The sequence below is a fragment of the Hyaena hyaena genome, unplaced genomic scaffold (genome assembly GCF_003009895.1).
Source record: "Hyaena hyaena isolate Hyena2069 unplaced genomic scaffold, ASM300989v1 scaffold_10, whole genome shotgun sequence".
Taxonomy (NCBI): domain Eukaryota; kingdom Metazoa; phylum Chordata; class Mammalia; order Carnivora; family Hyaenidae; genus Hyaena; species Hyaena hyaena.
In genome coordinates, this window is record NW_024080642.1 from 2,066,895 (window position 1) to 2,076,751 (window position 9,857).

Genomic DNA, 9,857 nt, shown 5'->3' on the forward strand with positions numbered 1-9,857 from the left:
CAGGGCTGGCCCCAGCTTTGTTGACTTAGCGAGTCTGGCTGCAAAGCGAAGGTCTTTGGAAAGAAGGGCCTCCCTGCTTCTGGCAGTTTCTACTGAGCTGGTTCCAGGACGGAGCTCGATCCTGCAGGTGTTTATGGACAGGAGGACAGTTCGGTTTGGTTCCAGGGCACCAAGGTTTGCAGAAGGCCACGAGGGCTTATACTTGACAGTGCCTGTGGAGCAAACCTAGCCACGGTTTCTGAAGAAGATCCTTCCCTCCACCTTCCAGGGTTTTCTGGCCCTCCCAGTGGCGTCAGAGAACTTTCCCCAGAAGGCACATTTCCAACTCTGGTCATCGCAAGGTGTAGTTGCTTTGCCTTAAAAAAAATTTTTTTTCCTGGTGAGATAATTTGGGGTTCAGAAGCAATTTTTGGGGTGCCTGGGTGGCTCAGTCGGTTAAGCGTCCGACTTCGGCTCAGGTCATGATCTCATGGTTTGTGGGTTTGAGCCCCATGTCAGGCTGTGGGCTGGTAGCTCAGAGCCTGGAACCTGCTGCGGATTCTGTCTCCCTCTCTCTCTGCCCCTCCCCCACTCCTGCTCTGTCTGTCTCTCTCAAATATAAATAAACATTAAAAAAGAAAGAAAAAGCAATTTCCTCTGACCGCTTCTCCTGAGCTGGTGAATAAACGTGGCAGATGTAAGTTAGGGCCATGTGTTTGGCAGCCGGCGGCAGGTACCTGAATTTCTCCTGGCAGCTGCCCGTGGCCTTCCTCCGTGTCTCCAGCAGGGGGCGGGCAAGACCCATCGGCGCGCTGCCTCCCGCGAACTCCACCGGCTGAGGGACCCTGGAGCTGGAGCCTAGCTGGCTCAGGGTCACCTTCCTGTGAGTGGGCTCCCTGTGAGTTTGCCAGCCCACTTGTGAACCCACAGACAGGATTTACTCCTGATTCTAGAGATGACATTTCTCACAAAAGGTTCCTGTGAAATCTTGGGGAAGGGCCATCTTTGGTGCATGCCCCCCAGCACCCACCCCAGAGTTGGGCACATGGCGGGTGCTTGGCACAGGCTTGCTGCCTTCAGCCAAAGTGTGCCTGTATGTGTGCACAAAACTTATAGTGCTGCCTCCCTGGGCCACAGGGTATGTTAGGTGGTTTTTCTGACGAAGGAAGGCTTGTAATTTTCATTTCACAGATGGAGGAGTAGAGGCTCAGGGAATGAAATGATTGTCCAAAGGTCACAAGGATAAGATTTGACCCGTTATCTGGGCTTCTGTGCTTGCTCTGCCAAGATGGGAAGTACTGAGATTTAAGAAATTTTTTTAATGTTTATTTATTTTTGAGAGAGAGACAGAGAGACAGACTGGCAGGGAAGGGATAGAGAGAGAGGGAGACACAGAATCTGAAGCAGGCTCCAGGCTCGGAGCTGCCAGCCCAGAGCCAGATGCTGGGCTCAAACTCACAAACCATGAGATCGTGACCTGAGCTGAAGTCGGATGCTTAACCGACTGAGCCACCCAGGCGTCCCAAGGGAAACATTGAGATTTAGCAAAAGTGTAGGACGAATTTTATTTCAGAATAAGCAAGGGAATGCAATGCGGGTTTGATCTTTACTCGTCGGTTTCTTTCTTTTTTTAAAAAAAATTTTCTTAATGTTTATTTTTGAGAGAGACACAGTGCAAGTGGGGGAGGGGCAGAGAGAGAGAGGGAGACACAGAATCCAAAGCAGGTTTGGGGCTCAAACCCACGAACTGTGAGTCAGATACTTAACTGACTGAGCCGCCCGGGTGCCCCAGTCAGTTTCTTTGGGAGCACCTGCTTGCTGTATGCTGTGTGCCGAGGACGGCCGGGTTGGGGACCCGGTCCTGCTGTGGGCTGGGGGAGGGGAGGGCTCAGAGCCTCGGGGCACGTGGCAGCACAGGGGGACTTCCCAAGCCCAGCATGCGGCGATGGGAACCCGGAGAGGTGGGCGCTTCAGGTGACCCCTCCAAGGAGAGGGCCCCGGTGCCGAGCCCTTGACGACTTGGCCGGGCAGGTGGTCGGGGCACCGTCTGGGCAGAGGCACTGTGTGTGCTTTGAGAGGACTCGTGTATTTGCGGAGCTGGTGAGGGACATGGTGAAGGCGATGGCAGGTGAGAAAAGGGGCCCCGAAACCTATGCCAAGGGGCTTTGGGAGGTTTTCAGCAGGAATGAGCTACGGGCAGACCCTCATTTTCACAAGATCCTTCTAGTTCCTGGTGGAGCATGGCGGTGGGGGCCAAGATGGAAGGCAGGGAGTGTCCGGGGGCTGCAACCTAGTGAGAGAGGGGGGTGACCTCAAGCAGAGTGACAGCTGTGGAGACAGAGGGACACTGACAGAATGGAACTAGTTATGGAAGGCAGAGCTGGCAGGAGGGGGGACGGACAGACAGAGGGTGGGAGAAGGGATAGGAAGGAGTCCGGGAAGACCCTGGGATCCTGGCTTAGGCAAGCAGGTGGATGCCGTGGGCTCCTCCGTGTGTGTGATCTTTGTAGCCCCTGGACATTTGCACATCCACTGTTTGTAGAAGGTTCTCTGCGCTCCACGTATTCAACTTCGTTCTCAGGGTTTGGAGGACTCCTCTGGGCGGTGCAGCCCTGCACCTCCAACACGTGAAGGTCATACCTACCAGCACTTCTGTCTTTCCTATGCCCTTCTCTCTCTCAGAGAGAGTCCCTCAGATGCTCAGGAGACAGCACTCTATCTTTACAGGGTGACTGGGGTGGACGTCCTGGTTACCTCCCCTGCATCCATCCCCCCTCCTCTTGAAGACCACCCCTTTCTCCTGTAGCCTGTGGACTACCCCCACCCCTGGCCACAGGGGCTATGGGGTTCCGGCCCAAGTTAACCCTCATCACAGAATCTCTAGTCCTCTGCGTTAGTCTCCTAGGCTACCTGACAAATTACCATGAATGTGGTGGCTGAAGACAAAACAAATTTAGTTTTCACAGTTCGAGAGTCCAGAAGTTCAAAGTCAAGCTGTCAGCAGGGCTGTACTTCCTCCAGAGGCCCTAAGGGAGATTATGTTCTTTGACTCTCTCAGCTTTTGGTGGCTGCCAGGATTCCTTGGCTTGCAGCCACTCACTGCAGTCACCGCCTCGTCTTCTGGTGGCCTTGCTCTCCAGGTCTGTCTTCTCTTCTGGCTCTATACGGAGGTGTGTCATTGGACTTAGGGCCCACCATCTAGTCCAGGGAGATCTCATGGTAAGACCCTTAACTGCATCTACAAAGACCCTTTTTCCCAATAAGGTCACGTTCAGAGGTTCCAGGGCTTAAGAGGGAGGCATGTCTTTTTTGGGGGAGGGAGGGGGTTCATACAACTCAGTGTAGCCCCTGTGGATGGCAAGACGGAATGAAATTGAGGCTATGATGACATCACTGAGCCCCTACCAACAGCCCAGAAAGCCTGCCTCCTTTAGGACTTCCAGTTATGTTATTCAGTAAATCCTCCTTGCTTGAAGCCCATTTTTAGGGGCGCCTGGGTGGCTTAGTCGGTTAAGCGTCCGACTTTCGCTTAGGTCATGATCTCGTGGTTCGTGGGTTCGAGCCCCGCATCGGGCTCTGTGCTGATTGCCAGCTCAGAGCCTGGAGCCTCTTTCAGAGTCTGTGACTCCCTCTCTCTCTGACCCTCCCCTGCTCACGCTCTCTCTCTCTCTCTCTCTCCTAGATATAAATAAAACATTAAAAAAAATTTTAAAAAAAGCCCATTTTTAAAAAAGCGTTTATTTTTGAGAGAGAGTACAAACAGGGGAGGGTAGAGAGAGAAGGAGACAGAGAACCCCAAGCAGGCTCCATGCTGTCAGCCCAGAGCCCAGTGTGGGTCTTGAACCCACGCACTGTGGGATCATGACCTGAGCTGAAATCAGGAGTCAGATGCTCAATCAACGGAGCCACCTAGGCACCCCGCTTTAAGCCAATCTGATACAACTTTCCCCCGTCGCTTGCGGCTCAGTGTGCCCTGATGCCTATATGTGTCCATCTGGAGTCCTGCATATAGGCAGATGGGTGTGAGATCATGGCAATTGGAATTGTCCGCTGACTCTATCTTGACACTCCGTGTGACTTGGGCAAACCAGAGGCCTGCTGACCATCGGTGTGAATCTATACAGGGGGCTCAGGTCCCTGCAAAAGGCTCTTCAAAATGAAAGCCACCGTGGTGGTTACGGCCTCTGCATTCCAAGAAAGACGTCACAGAACTGGAAAGAGGCCAGACAATAGAGTGAGGAACGGCTTTTAGCATGAGGACAAGCTCCACAGTCAGGATTCTTCAGCCTGGAAAGGTGGGGGCTGAGCAGGAGGTATGATCAGGCCTATCGACAAGGCGGAACAGCCTCGTGCAGTAAATCCCAGAATCCTTAGACACCTAGGGCACCACTCCTAAACGTTTGAGAGCCTATTTCAGGGCAGACGATAGAAGGTGCTGCTTTACACGGTAGGGAGGTGAACTTGAGGCCCTCGGGCAGCCTGGCGTGGTGCACCTGCAGTCCGGCAGACCGGCTCCACACCTGGCTCCAGCTGTGTGAGTGTGAGCAGTCTCCTCCCCGAGTGTCAGACGCTCACTGGTAACGTGGGGACAGAGGCACTGCCCCCCAGCTCTGACACACCTGCTATTCTGCTTGTTCTGCAGGTGGCCTGACTGCAGACCCCTCCCCCGCCCCGCGGGAGACCTCGCGTCCTCTGCCTCCCTTAGGGTCCACTTTAAGCAAGTCTCTCCTACCTGTCCCTCGTCGTCTGTTCCCCCCTTCCTTCTTAGATTAGTCTTGCATTTGCAAAAACCACGATTGTCTCAGGGGCGCCTGGGTGGCTCAGGTCATGATCTCACAGTTAAGGGTTTGAGCCCCGCATCGGGCTCTGTGCTGACAGTGGGATTCTCACTCTCTCTCTCTCTGCCCCTCCCTTGCTCGTGCACATGCTCTCTTTCTCTCTCTCAGAAATAAATAAGCATGTAGATCACTCCTGGTTTTTCCTTCCCGCTTTTTTTGTGTGCCCAAAACATTTGTCGCAGCTGCTCAGACTGAGATGTTCTCCATGTGTGTGGGTTCGAGCCCCACGTCGGGCTCTGTGCTGACAGCTAGCTCAGAGCCTGGAGCCTGCTTCACATTCTGTGTCTCTCTCTCTCTCTGACCCTCACCCCCCCCATGCTCTTTTTTTTTTTTCCTCTCTCTCTCTCAAAAATAAACATTTTATTTATTTTTTAATTTTAATTTTTTAATTTATTTCTAGGAGAGAGAGAGACAGCGTGAGCAGGGGAGGGTCAGAGAAAGAGGGAGACACAGACTCCGAAACGGGCTCCAGGCTCTGAGCTGGCAGTCAGCACAGAGCCCGACGCGGGGCTCGAACCCACGAACCGCGAGATCATGACCTAAGCGAAAGTCGGACGCCCAACCGACTAAGCCACCCAGGCACCCCAAAAATAATTAAACATTAAAAAAAACCCCACCACGATTGTCTCTCCCATCCGAAAACAACCCTCCCTCCTACTTCCCCTGTACCTCCTGCCCACTTTCCTGGCCCCACTTTGCTGCAAAAGTCCTTGAAAGAATTGTCTTTACTTGTCTCTTTGGCTCAACGACTCTTTGCAAGATGGACACACTCATGTCACTACCATTCAGGTTTGAAAAAAGAAATGTTACCAGCAGCACCCCAGACATTCTGTCCTCCCTCCCACACAGCCCTCTCTACCCTTCAAGGTAATTGCCATCCTGATTTATAACATAATACATTATCTTTTATCTGTTTAGTTTATTGTGGTAAAATACATATAAAATTTACCATTTTAACCTCTTTTTTTTTTGGATGTTTGTTTTTGAGAGAGAGAGACAGAGACAGAGAGGGAACAAGTCGGGGAGGAGCAGAATGAGCCGGGGACAGCGGATTGGAAGCAGGCTCCGTGCTGACAGCAGCGAGCAGCCCAATGTGGGGCTTGGGCTCAAGAACCGTGAGATCATGACCTGAGCTGAAGTCGGACGCTCAACTCACTGAGCTGCCCAGGTGGCCCAACCATTTTTGAAAAGTCACCTCTATGCCTAGCCTGGGGCTTGAACTCACGACCTGAGATCAAGAGTCACACGCTCTTCTGACCGAGCCAGCCAGGTGCCCCCCACCCATCTTAACCGTATTAAAGCATACAACTCGGTGGCATTTGGCACATGCATAATGTGCGCCCATCACCGTTACCTAGGTCACTTCAGGAGGAAACCCACGCCCATGAGCAGCCATGCCCCGTCCCCATTCTCCGCCCCTCACGACCACTCGTCTGCCTTTTGTCTCTGTAGACCTGCCTGTTCTGGATGTTTCATCATAAATGAAACCGCATAATATACAGCCGCCTGTACCTGACTTATTTTACTTAGCGTAATGTTGTCAGGGTTTATCCATGTTGTAGCAGGCACCGAAATGTAATCCTTTACTATGGCTAAATAATATTCTATCATATCACTATACCACATGGCTTCATCCACTCATCCGCCGATGGCCATTTGGGTCGTTGCCACCTCTTGGCTGTCACGAGGGGTGCTGCTACGGACATTCACGTGCAAGCTTTGGTTTGAATACCTGTTTCGTCTGCTTTTGGATAAGCTGGCCACCGGCTTTGCAGTCTCTCTCTGTCTGACTTTATACTCGGCGAAGATTATATTCTGTGACCGGGGATTCATGCCCGTGATTTACTGCTTGCTTATATGCATTGCCGGGTAATATATCATTATGTGAATATATCACCATTGAATCCAGTGGGGATGGATACTGTCCAGTTTGGGGTTATTCGGAGGCATGCCGGCTGGCCACGAGTGTTCTCCTTCGCGTCTTCAATTGCTATCTGGCATGTGCCTAGGGATGGAGTGGCTGCGTCACAGGTGACAACACAGGGTTAACTTTAGTAGGTGACTGACAAAGGGTTCTGCAAGGTGGGTCCGATTTTCACTCCCCTGGGAGTGTCTGAAGGTCCCAGCTGCTCCGCCTTTTCACCAACACTTGACGTTTCCACGTGAGTGTTTCCTAGACGTCTCAGACCCAGCAAGTCCCAAACTTCACTTCCTGTCGTCGCCTCTGAACCTGCCCTCCTGTTCAGTCGATGGCAGTTCTGTCCTTCCAGTTGCTCCGGCCAGAAAGCTCGGAGTCACTGTGATCTTTCCTTCATTTGATACCTGACATCCGACGTCAGGAACCTATCTGGCTTCCAGAAACATTCGCGAAATGACCTCAGCTCCTATTGTGCTCTCATCCTTGCCGGAGTCAGCGTCATTCTTCATCTAGATTACTGGGACTACCTTCCTATTTGGCCTTCAGGCTTTCATTCCACATATTCTGAGCGCAGCAGCCAGGGTGGTCATTTTTTAAAAAAATTGTGGTAAAATACACAGAAAATAAAATTTGCCATTTTAACACATATGGTGCAGTGGCATTAAATACACCACAGGGCAATCCTTTTATTTTATTTTTAAAGTCCCTCCCTCCCTCTCTCCCTTCCTTCCTTCCTCATAAGAATGAGCTGGGGAGGAGCAGAGAGAGAGAATCCCTACTGAGCTCTGCAACGTCAGCTCAGAGCCCCATGCAGGGCTCAAACTCATGAACCCGTGAGATCATGACCGGGGCCAAAATCAAGAATTGGATGTTTAACCAACCAACCGAGCCACCCAGGCACCCCAGGGCAAACCTTTTTTTTTTTTTTTTTAATGTTTATTGATTTTTGAGAGAGAGAGAGAGAGAGAGAGAGAGAGAGTACTAGTGGGGGAGGGGCAGAGAGAGAGGGAGACACAGAATCTGAAGCAGGCTCCAGGCTCCGAGCTGTCAGCACAGAGCCCGACGCAGGCCTTGAACCCACAAACCATGAGATCATGACCTGAGCCAAAGCTGGACGCTTAACTGACTGAGCCACCCAGGCGCCCCATGGGCAAACCTTTTAATACGTAAGTTAGGTCACCTCACTTCCTCGCTCAAACGCTTCCAGGAGCTCGGCATTTCAGAGAGTCCACGGTTTTATGGCGGCACAGCAAGCCTCGTCCGGCCTGGTCTCCTCTTACTTCTGAGACTTCATCTTCTCCCCCTTCCCCTTGGCCGTCTCCGCGCCAGGCCCCGAGGCCTGTTCTTGTTCCTGGAACAAGCCAGGAACCTTTGAATTGGCAATCACCTCTGCCTGCCTGGAATGTTCTGCCTCTAGATATTCATGCAATGAACTCTCCTGCCCCCGTAAAGCCTTGCTTTAAGGGGCTTGGGGAGTTTTGCCCACCATACGAATTTAAATATGAGAGCTGGCTTGTGGTTAAAGAATTCTTAGGGTAAATTTTTTTTTTCTTTCCGCCCGCTTGCAACGTTTACTTAACATGGGCAGTTTTCCTTGCTCCTCCCTGGTGAGCTTTATTTCACGAGCTTATTTCTAGCCCACTGCTGTTCTCGAGGTAGGGCCCAGCTGCCGCAGAAGGTTCTCCATCACACTCCCCACCTTGCCGGCGCGAGGCTCTGTCTCCCCTCGCACGCGCCCAGCGAACCTTGAAAGCCGACGCCCAGGGTTGCTCGGCTTGGCATATTTCCTCGGGGAGAAAGCCAGTTTCCACATCCTGTCCGGCTTCCTGCCTTCCCTTGTCTTTTGGCCTCTGACCCTTTTCGCCAGCTCACTCGGTGCCTTTAAAGGAGCGAAATGTTCGGTGCAGCAGATGTAGTGTTTCAGCAGGAAGTAGTTCAGAGTGTCTGTCGGCTCTATGCACAGAAGCAGAAGCGCCTTGAATGTCAGATGCAGGGAGGTCACACGTTCTAGGAGGAAAGTGAGGGGCTCGGGAATCCTTGGTCCTGATCCCAGCCCGGCCTTCAACTGGCTGTGACCTTAGACAAGTCACATGGACCCAGAAGGCCTCAGCAGCTTACTTAGAAAGGCTTAGAAAGGCCCTTTGAGGGGCGCCTGGGTGGCTCAGTCCATTGAGTGCCTGACTTCGGCTCAGGTCATGATCTCATGGTTCATGGGTTCGAGTCCCACATCGGGCTCCGCAGTGACAGCTCGGAGCCTGGAACCTGCCTCGGATTCTGTGTCTCCCTCTCTCTCTCTGCCCCTCCCCCATTTGTGCTCTGTCTCTCTCAAAAATAAACATTAAAAAAAAAAAAAGGCCTTCGAGAGGGCTGAGGGGTGGGTGGCCTCATATTCTGTGACTCCATGTTCCTGGGAGACTCTGGGTTTTTTTTTTTTTTTTTTAATGTTTTTATTTATTTCTAGGAGAGAGAGAGAGACAGCGTGAGCAGGGGAGGGTCAGAGAGAGAGGGAGTCACAGACTGAAACAGGCTCCAGGCTCTGAGCTGGCAGTCAGCACAGAGCCCGACGCGGGGCTCGAACTCACAAACCGCGAGATCATGACCTAAGCGAAAGTCGGACGCTTAACCGACTAAGCCACCCAGGCGCCCCTGGGAGACTCTGTTTTAATGGAGCTCGTGACGGGGGCAGGGGCCGGAGCTCCCAGTTCAGGTGGCCTTTCTGTGCCCTCCCTTTCTCCCTCCCCTTCTGTTTTGACTCCTTACAGTCAGTGAAACTTCCTTCCCTCAATCCCTTAGTCCCTTTTATATATGTGTATACATATTTTAAAAAAAATTTATTTTGTGATTTTTATATCTAATTATATGGGTTTACAAAGATATACTTACTTATATGTAATAGTAGTTATTAGGCTTTATTTTTAGATTTTCTTTTTTCAATTTATTTTTTAAATGCTTATTTTATTTTTGAGAGAGAGAGAGTGTGCAAGCAGGGGAAGGACAGAGAGAGAAGGAGACACAGAATTGGAAGCAGGCTCCAGGCTCTGAGCTGACAGCACACAGCCCGAGGTGGGGCTCGAACCCATGAACCGTGAGATTGTGACCTGAGCTGAAGTCAGACGCTTAAC